The sequence below is a fragment of the Lissotriton helveticus genome, chromosome 4_1 (genome assembly GCF_964261635.1).
Source record: "Lissotriton helveticus chromosome 4_1, aLisHel1.1, whole genome shotgun sequence".
In the NCBI taxonomy this organism is placed as follows: domain Eukaryota; kingdom Metazoa; phylum Chordata; class Amphibia; order Caudata; family Salamandridae; genus Lissotriton; species Lissotriton helveticus.
Window position 1 is genome coordinate 300,083,207 of NC_136063.1, and position 23,136 is coordinate 300,106,342.

Below are 23,136 nucleotides of genomic sequence, written 5' to 3' on the forward strand. Positions count from 1 at the left end.
CTCTCCTTTGCCCCTCTCTCCTTCGCCCCCTCTCTCTCTCTCTCTCTCTCTCTCTCCTTCGCTCGCTCTCTCTCTCCTTCGCTCGTGCTCTCTCTCTCCTGACTTGACTTCAAGAGGGATACACAAAATTTTGCGTTTGCCACCTCGCTCCATCAGTAGCAGGCATCTGACTCTCTATGCATCTGTGGGGATAGGTAACTTGATTTCCCGTCACAAACCCCAGTGTGAAAGTTTACTTATTGATAGTTCTTCTATTTCTCTCATAATGCCTCTACTTTGCTTTCCTGAGCAGCAAGACCTAAGCATACACTCTGGCTCTCCAAAATAAAGTTGATTATTAGGTAATTTCCTCAATGGCCTTCAGTGCATGCCCTAACACTTCTTTGTAGTCCAAAATCTAGGCATATTAGATAGAAATTGCACCAGGTCAGTGTACTTTTTGAGGTGCTTTTCTCCAATTGTTATTATCTGTTATGTTATGTTATTATCATTTATTTTGCGCACAGATGCTCCAGCTAAGGAGCGTCCTGGCGCAAGTAAAAGGTGAACATAACACAACGCAAAAGGAAACAGAGAAGTACAAACTCCGTGTGAAGAAATTAAAACAAGTAAGTTTTCACGGCCCTACGGAATGCTAATCGATCCTCTAGCAGGCGGATTTCCAAAGGGAGGGAGTTCCAGAGAGCCGCAGCTCTCACACGAAAAGAACGACCGCCCATCCGGCTAAGCCTGAAACGCGGGATAACCGCAAGAGATTGCCCAAGAGATCTAAGAGAGCGAGTCAGGACATAGGCGGATAAAAGATTATTGAGGATCTCGGGTGCCGATCCTTTTAAGATTTTAAAAGCAAGGCTAAGGGCCTTAAAGTGGATTCGACTTTTAATCGGTAACCAGTGTAGGGACCGCAGGGTATTGGAAGTGGGACAGGACCTCGGCAGACCCACCACTGCTCTCGCAGCAGCATTCTGTACTCGCTGCAAGCGAACGATCTCAGATTGGTTAACTCCCAGCAGGAGCTAGCTGGCATAGTCCAGCCGGGAGATAATCGTCGCTTGGATAACCAGCTGTCTCGTCGGGGCATCAAAAAATTTGAAACCTGGGGGCATCCTGTTCGGCATCCCCACTGATCGTGACCGCTAGCTGCGTGTCGTCGGCATACGAGACCATGGTTAGGCCCCATTGCCTGGGGACATCAGCCAGCGGCCGCACGTACAAGTTGAAAAGCGTGGGACTCAGCGAGGAGCCCTGAAGGACCCCCAGGTCCAGCTGATGGAATTTTGACTGAAAAGGAGGGGTGGCAACGCAGAAGGAGCGATCGCTAAGGAAGGAACGGAACCACTGCAGAGCAGAGCCACAGATGCCAATGTCCTCCAGGCGGTGCAGAAGGATGCGATGGGACACAAATCTGTAAATTACTTTGATATGCTTTGTATTTTACCTCTGAAACTTAAACCACACAAACTAATTCCTGATTTTTATATCTTGCAGGACATAATCATGGTTTCATTCATCGTCCTGTTTTTCATTTGCGATCATTCTGTGTGTGTTTGAAAAGATGGTGACTTCCTGCTTTTGGACAATCCTGTGGAAGTTCTTTGTAAATGGCTGGTCGAAAATCTAGATGAAGCTGGTCGGACAATGACCGAAGAGAGAGAGATTTTAAAGCTACGTTTCGGTCCCAATCATCTGGTAAGCACAATAAGTAAACCTTTATAATAAGTTTGCAACTGCAGGATAATGGTACAAATTACCAACCTGTTTCAGTAAAAACCTAGATTTGTGATTAATTAATCCAATAATGGACAGTAAAAATGAACATGCATATCCTCACATATGCCTTGGATTGCTCTCCAGAGACAAATGTAACACTTATGAAAAGGGCTGAAACGTTTAGCTTGTGGTACTACTATAAGGCAGCCATTTTTGGATAAACCATTTTATTAAGGCAACTTTTTTCAGGAGGTTCAAGTTCAGGCTTACAATGTATACTGTCTATTAAGGAAAACTTACTTTGTTATGGATAGATTGTACATTTGTCCTTTATTATCAATACCTCTTTATATATTATGGCTAGTGTGTGAAGATATATTGCAAGTGGTCAATGTGTTCTTATCTGTTTTGAAGTTTATATGTTAATATATATTTTTTCTCTTGCTTTTTTTAGTGAAGAAACAGTGTCTAATGATTCAGGATATTTTTCAAGAGATAATTGCAAGCTATTCTGGCACTTTGAAATCTTTCTGCATTCAATGTTTTTAAATATGGCTGCTTTATACTGTTGGAGGGAACCTAGCAAATATTACATTGTTAGCCATGTATAGATGCCAACTCAAAAAAACACTCTTCCTATATATATTTTTTAATATGTAACCTAACATGATGGCAAATAGTTAATAGTTGTGTTATTTTGCAGACTGATATGCAGCAGTTGGTGAAGGACTCAAATGATCCTTCACGGTTCAAAGATATTCTCGTTCCAAAGCGGAAATTGCACAGGCTCTTGGAGGAAGCCAAGGCAGCTCAGGACAGTGCAGGTTTTCTTCTCAATGGTGTCAGCGAAATACTTTCTGCAAAAGGTTTAACGGAGGCTCGTGCTTGAACAGCTGTCCTTGATGAGGAGAAGGTCGATGCATTATTTGGTAAGATATTACAAATGTTCAAAGTAACATTAATTCAATCTTGGATTGCGAAAATTCATTATTATACATGGTGTTAAAGGTTTGCATGTGTGGTCTGGTATCATATAATGGTAAGATGACTCAATCATTACTCAACAGATGTCTGCAAAAGAGCAAGAAGAGCAATGGGGGCTTGTAATTATTAACAATTTGTGCTGAGTTTGTGCTTCAAATCTGGCACAAAGCCGTGAGTTGTGATTTTATTTCTAAATCTGTGGTCCAGGTGAGGGGCTCAAACTGGATGAATGGGTGATGGCAAACTGAACTTATAAAATACTGTGCTTGCAGCTTTTATTTAGCCACATGTGCCTCTTTGACCAAGTACCCTTAATGTTAGACTTATGAACCCTTGTAACCCTAACAATATCTCATCTGGCACTCTATATGAAATAATGGAACAAACTTTTTAAAGGAAGCTCAGCCCTATTAAAATCTAAAAATAGTTGTGGTAACATGATACTGATGTATGTTATTTTATTTTTCCAGAGTTTATGAAGTCTGTGTGCAGTACCAACGGCTGGCCATCACTGGACTACAGAAGTATGAGAAGGAAGCTTGCGATAAAGATTTGCAATGCTTGGAGAGGATCAAAGAAAACTCAGAATCTAGCATCAAACTACTAAGTTGCTGGTTTCCGTTAAGCAATTTGTTCTGGTTGCAGTAGCCTGGCCTTTATTCCCTCCTTTTTTTCCTGGACTATTTTCTGGATTTTTCCTCTTGTTCGGTATCCTGGCCCCCATGGGGCTAAATATGTGCTTGCGATAAATAAAATTACTTGTTGACACATACCTTTTGAACATTTTTCATTTCACCACTGTTTGGTTTAGTCTTTTGCCACTGGTCACCATGTCAAACAGCTTCAGATAATGCTCTGTACCTCAAAATAAGGCAAGTCCCAGTGAGTCAGGAGTATGGGAGTAGCAGCACGCGTAAACAGTAGCGGCTCGTATAGGGCGTGCTGTGGGGAGGGGAAGGGTAGCAAACATGGACATACGCGGAACGGAGGAATGTAATTACTTTCCTTCATTCTGTTGTATGTCCGTGTTTTCTACCCTGCCCCTCTCCGCCCGTGCCACCGCCCTATGTAAGCCGCTATTGGTTGTAACTCTTATCTGAATGCAAAGTATAACATTCTTGCAGACCTCTACTTTTGTATGAAGGTGCTTGTGGTATTTCTGCAGCAGAAACCCAGCTAAAATTGCATTTTTCAGATTTATTTTAAACATGTATCTACCTCTCACTGTAGAATTAAAAAGTAATCTTTCCAAAGCAGGAGAAAATTATCTGTTAATTAGGACCAGGTTTAGAGAAGTTTTGTGTTTGGTTTGCTTGTTTTATAATGCAGACCTGAATCAAAATCCTTTTCAGGATTTACCAATCGAAGCAAATTGGTATTTGGAACAACACTCATCAAAAATGGGAAAGGTTCCACGTTTGTCTAGACATAGTATTTTTGGGGTACCAGAACGGTACCCTTCAGTACAAAACCCAGGCTAGACTCTCAGACAACATTGCATTCTAGTGCAGTGGTGTTAGAGAGAGGGATAGACATGCCACTTCCCTGCTCTCTCCCTGTTATGCAACACAGCCAATTAGGGTGCTGCACTGCGTTCAGTGACAGTTTTATAAATCCGTGCCTTACTTTATAACTTGTGGCATTTCAAACTATTCTTGGTATTGTGTAAAAAAGGCATATCACATCAAAGTGGCCTGTTTTTTTTTACAGGAAAGTACATCTAACAGGTGGTCTGCAAAATGTTTTCCTACCAGCAAATCCATAGTCCTAAACTAGTAGGGAATACTGGCAGTCGGGTAACATGGTCCTAACATGGAATTGTCAAGGTGTAACTCAACTGTAATGATTTATTAATGATTCTAAATTATTAATTAGATCTGGGAGTAATCCACTCTTAGCCTTCAGTTGGTTTAAAATATTCCAAGAGTATTTAAAGTAATCCATGCTCATTTTTGCGTTGGCATTAAATCATCCTAGCGTAATCAACACTGAAAATATAATGGGGCCATTCTGATGTAATCAATAGCCATCCTGAAGCTGTCATAGGATAATCCACACCCATCCAGAAATTGCCATGGGATCATTCCAGTGTAATCCACTTTCATCCTGGAGCGGTTATAGGATCATCCTGGAATAATTGACGGTCATCCTTAAATTGTCTAGAGCCCATCCTGGAGTCATTATCACTCATCCTGATGTTGTCAATTAGTATTCGTGGAGTTGTAAAAGGTAATCACTCCCTGCCAGTGGAAGTCATCAGAACACCATCCTAGCGTAGTTTTTGTGATTACAGTAAGAGTCATCCCATTTAAATAATCGGCCCTGTGGGCAGACTTCAGGATGGCTTGGGATGACGTCCCCAGGAATAGCTGGCTGAAGTCATCGAATGACGACAGAATCACTCCAGGATGATCTTCCTTTTTGACTAGGGCGTCTCTCAGAAGTGGGGGCGCGGCCAGAGGCATGCCTGGTACAGCAGCTCTCTCGCCTGCTCTGAAAGATTAACAGTACAGGTGCTCCTGGGCTGATCACTATATATTGCCAAACGTTGACAAAGCCAGTAGTCTCTGCAGCTGAGTAGTGAAAAGGGTTTCTCATGCTCCATTACCACATACAGAAAAGGTGCTACACGGGCAGTTGCAAGGAAAAGCATCCTCAAAGCAGAGGATGGGTTACTGTAGCACTCCTTCTCTGTATGCCTTAAAGGATCAGGCAGCTTCTACTCCTGTTTCCTGTGTATACATTGAAACCTACAGAATCGGTATTGATGAGAAGGTCCGCTTGCCTTCATTGAAGCTACAAACGTTAGCGGCCAGTGTTTGGGACAAATGGTGGGCGGGGTGAGGGGGATAGGGGTCGCGAAGGGAGAGGGGCAAAATAAAAAAAGCATTGGCATAGCCAATAGGTTTCGCTTTTGGGACCTTATAAGTATTTAGTTATGCAGCACAATATCCTTGTTTATCTTTTTAGCATACAATAGCGCCTTACTATCTTATATACCCATACACAACTTCTTTTACACTTTTTTCTATTGTTCTCCATGTATTTTTAGCTCTACTATATCTTAAATAGGCTGCTCCAAGGCCCACCTATCACCCTACAAACACTCCGTATTACCAGGGGACAGGCAATAACCTTATACTGTACACATTATTAGACTACAGTTTTTGCTTGTGCAAAATTGCTTACTAACTGTTTGCCTTTTATGTGCCTTTATACACTTCAAATCTTATAAACAGCTATCTTTCCAACTAACTTACCAGATTTTTGCATGCTGTACAAAATGTTTCCCAATTATTTCTACTTATAGAAAATTCCTTATTATACTATTTTTATAAGCACTGCTTAAAGCCTAAACAGGCAACTAAGCAAGCAGTTACAAGTAAAGTCACCTTGCACAGCAAAACACATTATAAATAAATTGGTACAGCAAATGTAGTACCACCAACCTATATTTCTCATACGTTTATTCCTACATAATATTCCTATATTTTTTCATAATACAAGCACACACATTCCCATTCTATAAACTTTCCTCCACTTTACTCAACTCAACACCACTCCACGCTAAACTACTCAACTCCAGTACACTCTATAATAATTTCCTCTACTCTATACTACACCACTTCACTGTACCACACTACACTTTATAGGTATACAGAAACAAAATTCGAGCTAGAAATGTTGCATTAATATTTGCTATGCCAAAAACTCAAACTTTTAATAATGCAAGACCTATTGCATTGCAAATGCTTGTTATTAGAAGACATGAAGGAGCACAGAATAGTAGGATATTTGTCAATGAATATTGCTGGATTTGTGCCTTCCAAAGGTAAGCCAGCAATACAAATATATATATATATTTATGTTTTTTGATTCAGTTTTGTATGGTCCTGAAAACTGGTAAGATTGTGACTAAAGCACATCAAGCCATTTTCTGGCACCATTTTTTATGAAGGAACAAAAACTAAAAAATAAATACTTTTAACCACAGCGCTTGTTCTTATTTTTCAACAACAAAGAACCTCAAAATGTAGCTATATTTTGGCGATTTTCCTGGTCCCCTCCAGGATAATCCACAAACCCTACCCCAAATAGCCCACAAAAAAATAATAAAAGACTTGGGTGGTTTTACGGCCTAGCAGCGAAAGGGTCAAGAATAAGGCTGACAGTTTTAGTTTTTACAGATAAATATAGACAGAAAATGCGTTTCCTGTGTATTTTTAAACATAACATACATTTGTAATATAAAGTTAATATGCACCTGTGTGTATCGTTGTTATACGTAGTTGCTTAATTTGCTAAAACATGACAGGCATCCACGTACGAGTGCATATCTAAGAATTAAATGAGAAAATATACCATTCTACAGATTAATTTATTCTCAAAACACAAATTAAGGATAAATACCAATAAGATGCCCCCTCTTCCTCCCCAAAAAATAAGGACAAATTCAGTCGGATATTAAAAATAAAAGTCATAACCCCTGGAGACTTGGTTACGAACTGAACTGTAGGTCTGCTAACAGAAATATAAAAATATCTACATGGTATTTATTTAAAGAGTTTTATAAAGCGCTGGCAAGACCCGTAGGTATCAGAGCGCTTTACATAGGATCAACAATGTTACAACAATGATAACAATTACACGTTACATTAAATATTTGCGACACCTTAAAGAGCGAGAGGGAGAGACAAAATAGAGTAGAAAGGGGGAGAGGGGGAGTGAGAAGGGAGAGGAAGAGGGGTTGGAGGTATGAGAGATGAAGGGAAGGTATGCCCAATGACCGACTAGGTAGGTGACGGAATCTACAGCCAATCATCCCCATAGCTCTCACAGTAGCTCCAATGGGCATCGGTCAGATAGATAGATAGATAGAAAGATAGGAGACAAGGAAAAAGCAGAGTTACAGAAAACGATGAGGGGGGAATGGGCGAAGACAGGGAGACGGGGAGGAAACTGTGCCCAAAGTCTGGCTGGGCAGGTGACGGTCAGGGGGGTGAAACAAGGCCGATCTCCTCAATAGCTGAACAGAGCAGCTCCACCGGGCATCGGACATAGTGCTCAGACTCCGCTGTCAAGATAGGCATCGGTCAGATAGATATATAGAAAGATAGATAGATAGATAGATAGGAGATAAGGAAATAAGGAAAAAGCAGAGTTACAGAAGAACTATAAGGGTGGAATGGGTGAGACAGGGAGACGGGGAGAAACTGTGCCCAAAGTCCGGCTGGGTAGGTGACGGTCAAGGGGATGAACCAAGGCCGATCTCCTCAATAGCTGAACAGAGCAGCTCCACCAGGCGTTGGACATAATGCTCGGACTCCGCTGTTGGGATAGTGATCAGTTGTACTCAGGGGTAGTCAGAATAGCGCAGGGGAGTGAGTGAGAGACCATGGCCCAAATGAAATCCAGATGCCATCTTGAGGTCAGGCACAGTCCTGATAAGTTTATTTAAGAAAAAGTTCAGCACATGGTAAGAGTGCATCATTTGACAAAAAACGCCTAAACCACAAACCAGCACAGGAACTTTAAACAATGAGAAGAACAGCATCTAAGCACCGTTTTATAAAACTTAAGTTTCAGAACCTGTCTAAAAGATGGACTAGAATCAGAAGTCCCTACAAAAGCACAGTCCATTGGAGGCCTTTGTCTTCTGATAGATCCGTATTTTCGGACAGCAGATGGTGCCACATATCGACATTAACTTGGAGGGGATGTTCCGAGCAGAGAATGCCATAACTTAATCTTGGACAGGAGCTCAAAGTGCATAATCATTCGTCGGTCCCCATGACTGGAGCAACTTTCTCCTAAATTTAAAGGACATTCGTCCATTTCGGGAAAATTGTTGTGCCACGCTAGTTTAATTATAAATGTAAATGTCCAGTAACAATTACCCGAAGGTGTCAAGGCGCTGGGGGCCGTCGGGAAGATTAAGCGAGCTATTGCCCAGAGTCACATGGTGCTGGGCACACCCCTGCCACTGGTGCCGCCAATCGAACCGTGATCCCCAGCGTCCAGGGTCAGTCAGTCGCCCTGGCCGCTGTGCCACACATCTTCCACCAATTATATGGAATATGCTACTCCTTTATTCTGGGTCGTCGGTGAAGATGACATCCATAAACACGGTTTATACGGAGTTTGCTGCACAGACTAGTGAAATGTGTTTTAGCTGAGCAACAGTCATGAAACTTCTTAGGTGGCAAGCAGTCTTGCTGCAACAGCGTTGCAACAGCACTTTGCGGTACTCGTTTTGGAAGCTATTCAAGTCACTGAAAAGTAACGTTAAGCTAAATTAAGACATTATATCTACATTACGATGACTAGCAAGACTGCTGATGTTCTGTGACATCCCAGAGAACTTTAACAGGCATTTTGTCACAACTTTTCAGTAAAATATATTTGTCTTACACATAAATTGCACGGATACGTCTACATGCCGAAGGAAAGGGACAATGTTTGTGGAGAAACAAGCAGGCAGGTGGCTGTCACCGAGATGCACAGTAAGCCACAAGCAATATGAGCAAGTGAACAAGTGTTTTTTTAAAGGCAAGACGCTACTTTGTTTCACACAACAGAATTAAGTCAATTGACCAAATGCAGACATATTACCCAACAGTAAAATCGAGACAGTATTTGCAAAATTTGGAAATCCGCTTTGAAGTACAGCAGTTTACATTACGATATATACTACCCACGATTATTGGAAATGTATATTATTCCAAAAATTAGGCTGAATGGTTAAATCTGTTCTAGGGCAACTGCTTTTCGTCGCCGGGGGTGGCGGGGCTCGAGCGTACCGCCCGCAAGGCTTATTATTGGAGAGCAGAGTATAACATACATAGGAAAAAAATACAATTTACAACTCACGCAGTACAACTCAACACACTGGCCGCATTCAAAATACTTCAGGTCCAGATCTGACAATCACACGCATCCTTTAGTTTGAGGAATAAGATCTTTGATGCATGCTGACAAGTATACCATTATACTAGTATACTATCTCCACAAGGAAGTAATTTAAAGACGGGCAAAAATAATCTTACTCCAACCGGAAACCTGCCTCCTGCAGACGTGGAACTGTTTCAGACCCTAATCCATGAAGAAGAGTTCAGCGCGCGCTGTAGGCCCGCCAACGTGAACTCCCCTTCAAACATCTGAAGATATAAAGTTTAAACAAACCCTGGGAGTAAGGTCAGGGGAAAAAGACACCTCAGCTTCCACATATAAGCAAACGTCCGCCATTGTCCCGGCTGAGCTCCGAAAGTGAAAGTGGGTGTGCCCATTGAATGTAAGCAAGGCACGTTGTGACGCTCGGTAAACAAGTGGGAGGGGTGGGGGGGAGTGCGGCCGAGAGCACACACATCGTTTCCCTTGCGGGAGCAAGCAGGGGCACCATCTGTTTGCAAGATAATTACAAACAGATGTCACCAAAGCTCGCACCCGCAAGGGAAACGCCAAACGTACATGTGTTGCAATTGAAAGCAATGCAAAACATGCACGTTTTTGGGCAAAAAAGCTGATCGATTCCAAGAGGTCCCACGAGACCTAAAAATTGTTGGCGATGCCTCTGTGCTTTCTAGGATTACTAAAAGGATCCAAAAAAAGTAAATTAGAAGGCCTTGCCGGACATTATGTGGTGCTCCTTCACTAGAGCAGTGAATAAATCATGAGTGGCTCCGGCTGCTGATTTATTATTCCCTTTTTTAAATTATAACTTTACGGACCACACAGGGCACCAACATCTATTTTTTTTTACTTGGTTGGTCGGGGGAAACCCCAAGACCCCCTGTAACCTCTGCTGACTCCCCAGTGAGCAGCTATCGTGGGTTCTGACAGGATCTGGCATTATCTTTTTAAACAATGGGTGCCCCCGTGCCCATCTGGGGCACCCACAATATGAACATTGTTGGGAGTCGATGGGGGAGTTGCAGGGTCCCTGCAGCCCTTGCCTGCTCCCCAGCCACCTCTGTGACAGGAGTAGGCCTTTTTTGTTGAGGATTGAGTAGGGACCTTACATTTAACGGCAGGGGTCTAACGAGCCTGATAGATTATGTATTAATTTCATCTTGTAAAGACCCAAACATTGAACTATTCGAGGTCATTAAAAATCCATTAGGCGATCACTTTCCAAACACCATCGCCTTATGCGACTCAAAATCTAAAAAAAAACATGTTACTATGAACATTTTAGATCACCAAGAGCTCGAACTAGGATCCTTGAATGGTTACACACTAAAATGGGGAAATATTGACAAAGTAGCTGCAACCGAAAAAATAGTTAGGCAAAGTCAGACAGACATAATAAATTGCCTTGACTATAGGACAAAGCCTAAAGAAGTTCTGAACAGCTTTAATATTATTTCACAAAATATAAAAAAATAACTTACTAGGGCACATAAACAAAAAAGCCAGGCGAAAAAAGGCTGGTTTAGTCTGGCATGCACAAAAGCATACTCGAAACTAAAGGAAGCTTTAAGTAGGGAAAAGAGAGACCGAGGGGAAGTTATCAGATTAAGAAAAGAATATGCGCTAGCGCTGAAAACTAGAAAACAGGAGTTAAAAGCTGACCTATGGGAGCGTCTTACCAGAAGTTCAGAATTAAAAGATAGTGCAACTTTCTGGCAAGTAATTAGATCTCCTTTTCTAACAGATAGAGATGAATTACCATCCATCGATGTAGCGATTAGCGATCGCGATTGGGTGAGTTATTTCTCTAAAGTTTAGCGAAGGGAATACCCGGGATACGGTTTATATAGACTCCATGACCCAAGTCACTTATCCAATATCCTTGCAGTTTTCACACGACGAGGTACAAAAAGCATTAAAAACTTCAAAAATAGGCAAAGCCCCAGGCCCAGATGGGGTGCCAGTGGACATTTTTAAATATGAAGCAGATCTCTGGTCCCCGCTACTGACTAATGTCCTAAATGCTATCACAGAAGAGGGCTTAATAGAATCGTGGAAAACGTCGATATTGGTCCCCATATTTAAAAAAGGGGACCGAAATAGCCCGTCTTGTTATAGACCTATATCGCTCCTGGACTCGCTCGGGAAGATGGCAGGCCGGATTCTCCTCGACCGACTCCAGGAGTGGACAACTAGTCAGAACATCATTTCGGATATACAATATTGGTTCCGCGAGGGGTTAGGTACAGTAGACCAAGCGCTAAACCTGTCTTTATTGGCCGGAAAATACGTGGAGGCTAAGGAGTCCACGCTGCACATGGTGTACGTTGATTTGTCTGCAGCGTTCGACTGTGTAGTACATTCGAGGCTGTGGAAAATCATGTTAAAAATGGGTGTTGACCCCCCGATTGTAGATTTCCTTCGGGAACTGTACACTGGAACAACAGGAAGAGTGAGATTTGGGATTAAAGGAGAACTCACGGATAGTTTCAGGGTGGAAAAGGGGGTCAGACAGGGATGTGTGCTGGCCCCTTTTTTATTCACCCTGTATACAAATGGGCTAGAAGCCGCTATGCTAGAAGGTAGTAAAGATCTCCCCTCAATTGGTCGCCGGCAGATACCAGCTTTGTTATATGCCGATGACGCGGTTATCCTAGCAAGAACTCCTGTTGAGCTGCAGCAAGCACTAGATAGATACTGTGCCTTCATGTTAAGTCTAAACCTGACCCTGAATGTAAAAAAAACATACACCATGCATGCGGGGAAAAGTACTGCAAAGACCAGAAGATTGTTTGTAAAAGGAGAGGTATTGGACAGAACTACAACATATCCATATCTGGGGATTGTAATAGACGAAAAATTTAAATGGAAGACAGCGATTAATGCAAGAAAATTGGCCTTTCTGAGAGCAACTACGGCGCTAAAATCATTTGCACAAAGACCAGGCCAGAGACCACCATTGGAACTACTAAAAATATGTTAGCACTGCCACGTACGGGGCAGGGATATGGGGTCTTGCGAATGTGGATGAATTGCAAAAAATAGAAAACTCTTTTGTAAGATATCTACTTGGTGTACCGAAGAGCTCTTCCACATATGCCTGCCACCTAGAGCTGGGCATAGACTATATATCAGACACCATAAAAACCCAACCAGTAATGCTGTGGCGCCGAATTTGGGTAACTGAACAATGTCACCTAACAAGATCAATTATACAAGATATCTTGACACTTGATCATTGTGGGAAGATTAAATGGTTAACATATGTTAAAGCTCTATTAACAGACTTAGGGTACGAAAAGTTTTTCGTTCAACTGCTAACACTAACTGAGATCTCTAAGGCGGAGTTAAAAAAAGCATGTCTGGTGCATTTGCGTCAGATACGCCTATTAAAAGCGATACAGAAACAATCTGTTCAACAGAGCTTATTAGCTCAGACTGTGTACTCCATTGAACCTTATTTGACGTACAGATTAACCCAATTTGAAAAAATGTTGCTGACTCGTTTCAGATTAAATATGTTTCATGTAATGGTCTCTTTTCCCACTGAAAATGATTGGTTATCAAAATCAACCCCATGTCCCTGCGATTCTGTTTCATTACAATCGACCATACATACAATTCTATTCTGTAAATTTCATATAGAACCACGAAAGCGCTGGTTACTGCCCATATTGAAAATCTGGGGGCTGCGCCAATGTCGTCCAGCATATCTGGCGCTTCAGTATCTCGACGACGAAAAAATAGCAAAAGCGATGGTGCGCTTTCTTAAATTCTGTATCCGTCATCGCTTAAATCTTTGAAAAGGATAAATTTATCTGTTTGCTTAAATCAAGGATTGAAGAAGACATTGTAAAAACTGCACGATATGGTCCTATCTTATGAATTGAGATTTTTTACTTAAACTGTCTTTTTATTGTATAATAACAATTATATTTTAAATTTTAACTAATTTTTAACTTGCGAAAAGTGTATAAAATGTATGACATGAACTTTTATGGTGTTTTTACAAATTTGAACAACCGAATAAAGTTGATTTGAATTGAATTGAATTGAGTAGGGACCTCCACAGCCCAGCTGGCTTCCCAGCCAGCATCCATTGTGGTGCTGGTGGGAGCCGGTACTATTCTTCATTGCTCCCGCCTGGGTGGGAACAGCTGTTTTTACTACTTCCCTATGCGGGAGAGTGCAGGGTCTCTCTTGGGCACAGAACTACATAGTCCTGGTGGATGGAGTCCCCGGGACCCTACAACATTTCACACCCTAGGGATTGTATACGGCCCTGAGGCATGGGATCCCCATGGGCCTATAGATGCTACAAAAGGGGAGCTCAATGCCCTCTCCTGTTAATGTTGGATATGTCCCCAGGGGATGGGGCTCCTGGGGCCCTACACTGGATTGGGGTTTGTTTACATACTGAAGAATGCAGTCCCCAGGGCCTCTCTGAGGCTGGGGAAAGGAGGCTGCATGCCCCTTCCCGATTATATTACATATGGCCCCAGAAGGATGAGGTCCCTGAGCCCTCTCCAACAACTCGGGAAGGGGTTGGGTGCATTCCCCCTCCCAAACAATACAAATGGCCCACCCTCTTTTAATAAAAGGCCAGGGACTGCCATTTTTTTTAATCGGACCCATGGATCTGTGGTGCCTATAAAAAAAATTATCAAACAGACCCCCCATATATATTTGTTAACGTTTATCTTGGACACTTGGACAGAGGACTGAGTTCTTGAGTTCTGAGCTGTCTGCTGCCCCATCTTTCTTGATGGGGTGGCACCCATCAGTTCGCATCTTAACATCTGTTGGTTCCATGGAATGTCTGCGGCGTTAAATATACAACGTTTTTTAGCCTTATTTACCCCAAACCTACTGAACGGATTTACATCAAATCACAAAAGCATGCTTTTGTTACCTAGTTCTAGCTCTCTGCCACATTTGGTGTAATTTGGTGTAGTTGGTGACTGCACCTGCTTGCAAGGGGATGTCTGGGAGGTTCATGGAACCACCTACCCCCCTCCAGAAGGTTGCCATCAGGGGGTGCACTGATAGTGCGCCACCTTTTAGGTGGAACACTTTTAGTGTGCCTCCTGAGAGCTTCTTTTCCTCTTTGCTCATGTATGTAATTCAGCGCGGGCGCAGGGGCACAGGAATTCCCTCATTTGCATGGGGCACACCCCCATGCAGATGAGGGAACACCTTCTTAAGATATCGCTGGCGCTTAATATGCACCAGAGCTAAAAGTATAATAGAAGGGGCAGCACAAGCGTCTGCAGCCCCCTCTGTAATACCTTAGTACCCCGGGAGGTGCACAAAGTGGGCCCTATGCCCGTTGTGCCCTCTGGGCACTTATGTAAAATGGCCCCTGGTGTGGCCGTCATCTCCTGCCTGGCACCTGGTGCATTTGAGCATGCACAGTAGTTTTGGTAACCTGTTGGCTTCCTATGTATTGCTGTGCGGTTTCATTGTTGCTTGTTTATGTGCACAGTAACATCATTTACTTTAGCAAGAATGTTTCACTTTTATTTGTTCTTCTTTGGCTTTGTTGGATGCTACTTTTCTGGAGCAGCTCCTAATGTGCCTGTCTACATGATCTGTGTGAATATCTAGCAGCCCAATCAGTATTGACAAGAAACATTTTGTGGTCTAAAAATAATGTTTTCAAAATATTGACAAAAAATAATGGAAAGTACCAAAAAAGTGAGTTTTCAAGTATTAGCTGTTAGTAGAAATGGATAAATTACTATTCAATAATATTATTCAAAAAATGTAGGGCCTTATTACGAGTACGGTCCTTGGACTGCTGTACTTGTGGTGGCGGTTTGACCACCGTGGTCCACCTGCTGTATTAAGAGTGTGGTGGTTGGACCATCAGCAGCCCTCTACAACACCAGCAGCACTGCCAGGATCCTGGATCCCATTTTACTGGCGGAACTGGAAATGAGGAGGAATGGAAGCAATGCTGATCCCGGCACCGCTGTGTATATTACGACTTGCCCTTCCGCAAGCCTTTTCTTGGCAGAGCTCCTGCATTAAAAAAGCTGGCAGAAGGGCAAGGAGGGCCCCCAAGCAAATCTTCCCATGGGGTGGTTGCAGGGTTCACCTGATGTGCCCCCCAAAAGTGCAGGGTCATGCGTGCACTGTGTGGCATGTTCGATATGATGCATGCCACCACATGCACAGATGAGCATTCCACGCTGTCACAGTGGAAGAATGCTGTATATGCTCTCCTATGAGCCTAACGTACCACAGTCGTGCGACAACTGCATCACCGCCTGCCCGGGTTCAACACAGCCTAGGCGGTCTTCCTCGGGCAGTGGCGGTCCCAGCAGAAGACCGCCAAAGTCATAATAAGACCCTTAGTATGTTATTACTTTTATGAACAGAAACAAAAAAATGTGCTTTCACATGTAAATGAAAACATGTTATAAACTTTAAAAGATCTACTTACCAATATTTTTGACACAATTATTTAATCTTAAATTATTAATTGCATCAATTGTTTTAATTAAAAAATGCATTACACATTACATATTTAATATTATAAGCATTTTGGAAACAAATCACCCACAATAGATTTAACAATAGTAAACCATATATAATTATATGTAAATGAAATAAAAATGTATTACACTATTTCAGTGTTATAAAAAATAACTTGTTATATATCAAATCTGGTTTTTAATTAATTTCTTATTAACATTTGCATTCAAAATTTCAAGCTACATTACAAAATAAAAAAAATAGTAAAGCATAATATTAAACACAATTGTGAAAACATTTTTGAAAAATAAAACGTTGGGATGCAGTTACTGTCCTTTTTTTTTTTTTTAAACTGTTTTTTATTAATTTTGTGCACAAAACAGACAATTCCAATTCTCAGATCATCCCACTCATATGCTGTTCCTCCCCGCCTAGTACACACATACCCATTCAGCAAATCCTAAACATAGCATCCCACCTCCCTCTCTACCCCCACCCACCCTTGTCAGTGTGCCTCACATCCCCAAGACGGTTCGATTGGTCCAACATTACAACAGCAGGTGGCACTCCCCTTTATTCACCGCCCACATAGAGCTCCAGGTATAATCCAGCATTGTCAAAGTCCAGCGTCTCAACCTCGGGGCCCGGTAACCCCCTCAAACCGCTCAATCCGCCCCCTCCCCGCCTCCGGGTCTCAGTTTAACTTCTACCCTCCATCCCTGCAGCTGCCTCCCCGCCCCGTCCTGCGTCCCCTGCCCTATTCGCCGGCTCACCAGTCTCCCCCCCATCATCAGCTTCAATTAGCGACTGCAACTCTATCACTAGTGCGCTCCACGCCCTAGCCGTCTCCATCGCCTTATCATTAGCTGCGCGCCTAGCTAACTGCAGCCGGAGAGTGCTCTCAGATGAGGCCCATTGCAGGAAACACCTCCGCCACCTCAGGAAGTTGGGTCCCCCTCTAGCTTTCCAGTGTAGGGTAAGTTCCCTTTTGGCCATTATGAACCCCAAATCATAAAATTTACTAGTGACCTTAGTGGCAGGAGTATGGGGAAACCAAAGTAGCAGGCATGCACCCGCGTCTGCATCAATCTGCCGACCCGTGACCGCGTTCAGGCAAGCGGAAACCTCCATCCAGTACGTGCCGAGCCCCGTGCATGACCAGAACATATGTGCAAAGTCAGCGTTCCCCGCAGCGCAGCGTGGACAGGTCGACTGCGCACCTCCAAAGATTCGATGGATCTTGGCCGGTGTCCAATACGCCCTATGGAGCGTATAATATTGAACCAGCTGGAACCGGACATTTCGGGTGCCCTTCCAGGCCCTACGTACTAGCTGGGGCCAAGTCGTCTCCGGTATCTGCCGTCCCAGGTCAGCCTCCCAGCGCTCCCGCAGCCCATCAAGGGGAGGGGGTTCAGCTAGCGCCATTCTCCTATATAAGCATGTGACGGCCTTATGCGTGCCAGCCGCCATCACTACGTACTGGCAGCCCAGTGATGTGGGCGGCTCCACCAGCCCCATCTTCCAACGCCTCTGAATCCCAGCAACCAAAGCCGCGTGCAACAGGAAGTCACCCCGCGGGAGCCCGAACGTCTCTTGTAGTGCACTGAACGGCAACAAGGCACCGTCCCGATATAAGTCACCCAGCATGTGGATCCCAAGGTCCTCCCAGCCTGCAAGCGCCGACCAATCTCCGCCGTGCGGGATGGCAGTACACATCCCAAGTGGTATCTCCGGTGCATAGGGCGTTCGGCACCCCCCTCGTCTGTGGCAGCGCAACCAGCACTTGCGAAGAGTACGCTCCTCAAGGGTCAGCTGTTCCAGCCGTAATTCCTGTTGGAGCACAATAAAGGACAAAACATGGCGCTGCACAAGCCGACCCTGCGGGCCGTCTGGTCCTCTAAATTCTCGCGCCACCGCTTGCGTGAGCCATTGAAGTTGAGCAGACAAATAATACCATTCGAAATCTGGTACGGCCATACCACCCTCATCCCGGGACCGGAGCAAAGTATTCAGGGCTACCCGTCGCCTGCCAGCGCCCCAAATAAAGCCGATCACCACGGACCTCAGAGTACGGAAAAAAGAGGATGGGATCCACACCGGCAACGTCCGGAAAAAATAAAGGAATCTCGGTAGGACCACCATTTTTAACAAGGCTATCCGCCCCGCGACAGATAACGGGAGGACCTGCCAAAACCTCATACTGCCTCTGACGCCCCTCATGGCCCTTCCCACATTCCCCTCGTACAGTAGCGAATGGGTGTGATAGATATGAACTCCGAGATATTGCAGGCAATCCGGTTCCCAGCGCAGGCCGTCCAGCCCCGCCGGTTGAACACAGCGAGCGGTTAAGGGGAAGAGGCAGGTCTTGGACCAATTAACCCGAAGGCCCGATAGGTCCCCGAATTCTCGAAGCAAGGCACGTGCCCCCGCCACGGACGAATCTACATCCGCCAGGAACAGCAAGAGGTCGTCTGCATACAGGGAGATATAATGCATGTCGCCTCTGGATAGTACTCCGGCAAAGGACCGACCCTGTCGGGCCCGAGCCGCCAGCGGCTCGATTGCCAAAGCGAAAAGGAGCGGGGACAAGGAACAACCCTGTCTAGTGCCCCGCCCGACCACGCATGCCGTCGAGATGGAGCGGCCCGTCCGGACCCTAGCAGTGGCCGACTCATAGAGTAGCCTCGTCCAGCGGACAAACCCCTCACCCAGCCCGAACCGAAGGAGCACGCAGTACAAATAAGGCCATTCCACGATGTCGAAGGCCTTTTCAATGTCCACCGACAGTGCCGCCGCCCCCGTTGGGCCCTCCCCTTCTACATCCATAATTCGTATCAGGCGGCGTATGCAGGTCGAGGTGTTCCTAGTGGGGATAAATCCCGATTGGTCCGGATGAACCAACGAGCACATATGAGTTGAGAGCCTCGTCGCTAATATCCTGCTCAACACCTTATAGTCTACTGTGAGCATCGACAACGGCCGATACGCCGTTCTAGCCATAGGGACGCCGCCCTTTTTCAACAGCGGGATGACAATCGCCTCTCGCGCCGACGTCAGTAGTGTACCCTGCTCCCAAGCCTCCCCATACACCTGGTGGAGGCGAGGTGCCAGCAAATCCACATACGCCGCGTAAAACTCCACAGGGAGACCGTCCCCCCCCGGTGTCTTCTTCCTGGCCATATGTTTAATCGCCGCCCTAATCTCCCCTTGTGTAATAGCCGCCCCAAGCGAAGTGCCCTGTTCTAGTTCTAGCCGTGGCAGCTGGACCTCCTCAAGGAAGGCATCCAGCTCCGCAGGGCAAGCCGTCATTCGACTCCGATAGAGATCGGCATAATACTCCCGGAACTGGGTGTTAATCTCCAATTGCGAATGGACCACGTCCCCGGTCGATGTAGCTAACGACAGAATCGGTGTACCCCTGGTATCAGGGGTCGCCAGCCAGGCCAGCAACGTGCCGACCCGATCTCGCTCCGCATGCGCCCGGACCATGTATTCCCTGTAGTCATGACAGCGGAGCCTCTCCACCTGGGCGGCCACCCGTTCCCGAGCCTCCAGCACATCGTCCTTATTACTGCCCGCTGCGTGACTGTGCCTCTCCGCCAGGCGCAGTGCATTCTCCTCCCACGTGATATCGGCTAACAGCGTCCGGCGAACCCCCGACGTGTACGCGAGGCACGCGCCTCGCACCACCACCTTGAAGGCGTCCCACTCAAGTGCCCGAGTGGACGCTGTCCCCGAGTTCTCAAGGAAATAGCGCTCAATACAGGTCTGCAAGTCAGCGTGAAAGATTGGGTCCTCCAGCGACAACGGATTCAGCCGCCACGAAGGAACCGGCTGTCGCTGCCTGGTCCAAATGACCGTAAGCAGGCAAGGGTTATGGTCCGATATGGTCCGCGCCAAGTACTCGCAATCCTGCGTGAGCTCCTGGGCCCCACTTGAGCAGAGGAACGTGTCAAGACGCACATGTAAATCATGCGGTACCGAGTAGAACGAATAATCCCTATCCGTGGGATGGCATGTCCGCCACGCGTCCTGCAGTCCCCAGCGGTCCTGCCAGTCCCTCCGGACCGCAGCCACTCTACGCACCACCGATCGAGCCAGCGGCGGATGAGAACGGTCCAACTCAACGTCTGTCACCGAGTTAAAATCCCCACCCATGTACACCGTACTCACGAGCACATCCGAAAGTCGATTCGACAAGGCGGTAAAGAACGCTGCCTGATCAAAGTTGGGGGCATATACGCTACAGAACGCCACATCCCTGCCATCCAGCCTCCCCAACACTGCCACAAACCTCCCATCCTGATCCACTCTAGTGACCAACGGTTGAAAGGGGACACCCGCCCTCACCCAAATGAGTACCCCCCTAGCATGCGCAGAGTAAGTAGTATAGAAGAGTTGCCCTCTCCATCGCCGCTGCAGCGCTTGGCCCTCCGCCAGAGTTAAATGCGTCTCTTGCAAGAAAGCCACCTGGACCCCCCTCCGGACCAAATATGCATGTACTTTATACCTCTTCCTCATGGAGTTAAGCCCCCGCACATTCCAGGTAATGCACTTCAGCTCCAATCTAGCCGCCATCAATGGGCACATAGCGCAATCCAAACCCCCACAGTCTCACCGGCACACTGACAATACCCATCAACTCAACAGCCCCATAACATCCCCAACCAACGCCCCTCCCACCCGCACCCAGAACAGGCATCAAACAATTGTCACCCATCCAAACCCCACCCCCGAATACGAGGGAAACTCTGGTAATTACCAGAGACTCACGAAGTGCGTGAGATCGAGGAGGTGTCCACTCACCAGCCCGCCGGACAGCCAGAACCCATCCCACCAGAGGTGCCGATCCCGGCCAGTAATAGTCCTCCCCCACCTCACCCCCGGCAGCACCACCCCGCAACAACAATCAGGCCCGAGGCCCATCACCCTCCTTAAGATGCGGAGCACAGATGCCCCTCTGGGCGCCCAGAGCACAGGGCCTCTGGAGCCCTCAGTATGTGCACCCCACTGGGCCCGCGGATCCCCTTACTGTCAGGTACTCAACAGCTCGCAGTTACTCATCCAGTAGGCCATCCGCCGTTTGCGGCGTGATCCGGAGCCGCTCCCCTATGTCCTTGTCCGAAGCCTCATCCGACCCCCCGGGTACCGCCTCATCCGAAGCCTGTCTCGAGCCCGGGTCCGCCACTGAGTCTGATGAACCACTCCAGAAATGTCCGACACCGCTTGCAGGGCATCTCTCCTTTCCTGTGCAGTTTGGGAAGCTGAAGGTGACCTCCTGCCCTGCTCTCTCCTCCGATTGCGCCTGCTCCTGCGCGGTCTCGGCCGGGTCTCTGCACTCTCCGTCCAAGTACCCGAGCCATCCTTGCCCGCTCTGTATCGCTCTAACCACTGCCAAGCGTCGTCCGGGGAATCACAGAACGTCGCTACTCCGTCCACCAGCACCTTCAGGCGGGCAGGAAACAACAGAGAGTATTGAACCCCTTCATCTCGGAGGGCTCTCTTGACAGCGAGAAAGGAATAGCGGCTGCGTTGGACCTCCTGGGAGTAGTCTGGGAAGATCGATACAGAGGCGTTGTCCACCTTATAGGGGCCAGCCAGTCTGGCCTGTCGCAATATAAGGTCCCGGTCCCGGAAGTGGAGCAGCCGGGCTATCACCGGCCTCGGTGGTCGGCCCGGGGCAAGGGGACGCGCCGGGACCCTATGAGCTCTCTCCAAAGTGTAGAAGGGCGTCAAGCCTTCAGTGACCACCACGTCCCGCAACCAGTTCTCCAGGTACGCAACCATATCGTCCCCCTCGATATTTTCGGGCAATCCCACCACGTGGATGTTGTTGCGTCTGTTGCGCCCTTCTGCGTTGGCCGCCCTCCGTTCCAACATTTGCACCCTACGAGTTAGGTCCTCCAGGGCAACGTCCGACGCCTTCTGAGCTGGTTCCAGCGTTTCTATCGCCAGTTCTGTGGCTTTGACCCGGTCCGCAAGCTTTCCATGGTCCGCCTTCAGAAGGCCAAGGCTCGTGGATACCTGGGCGATGTCCTGGCGCAGCGCCTCCCTCGTGTCCCCAATAGCCTGGAGAATCTGGTCCAGTTGTTGCTGCTGTAACCCCACCGTCCGATCACCTGCAGTTTGCTGCTGATCCAGGGGGTCCAACGAATCCTCCGCCTGATCCGGCTGCGCGGCACCCGCTCCCTTCGTGGTTTTCCCATGGCGGTGAACTGGTGATCACGGCGCCACCAATCCCGCAGGATCACCCAACCTGGGTCCGCAGCAAGGCCAAATGTGGTAGTCCGTCAAACAGCCTATCGGGTCAGCAGGACCCAGCACAGGGACGAAAAAGGAAGGAAGGGAGGTCAACCAGCCAGCACTGCCAGGACCTGGCCCCACTATCTCCAAAGTTGTGCACTGCACCCCAGGCCCCCAGCGCCAACAGCATAGGCCGCCAGGGATCCCGCACTGCGCCCAGATCGTTCCCGCCGGTCGCCTGCTGCTCAGGGTCCGCGAAGGGGGTAGAACAGGCCCAGGTCTTCCTCGGCGCCAGCCGATCGTCCCAGGGAAGTTGCAGGGACAGGTTCACCGGCGCCGCCGGTCGCCGCAGGACACAAGGGGGCTCCTTTTGGTGATCCCAGGGCCCCCCCAACGATTTTGGCCACTAGTCCCGGCAAGCACTACCAGAGTCCACAGTTCCGCTCCCAGATCGGTGCCCCCGGGCACTAGGCCGGCGGCGCTCCACTCACGCAGCCACAGGAGCAAGGCGCCAGTCGGCTGCCGCACCGTCCTCCGACGTCGGGCACCCCCGCCTCCAGCAGCCGCCTCTAACCTTCTCCAGACGTCCGCACCGCCGATGCCCAATGTGTCAGGGCCGGTCTGCAGGGCCTCGTCGCTGTCTTGTCCCAGGATTCAGGCGCCCGTCCGCGCCGCCTGCCAGCCTCCCACGTCCGAGAAGCTCCGGCGGCCCTCAGAAATCCAGGCCGGGGATCGGCCGTCACTCGCAGGCCCAGGCAAGATGGCCGGCTGGCGCACTCACGGAGCCCGCCGAGGAGCGCGATTCTCCGC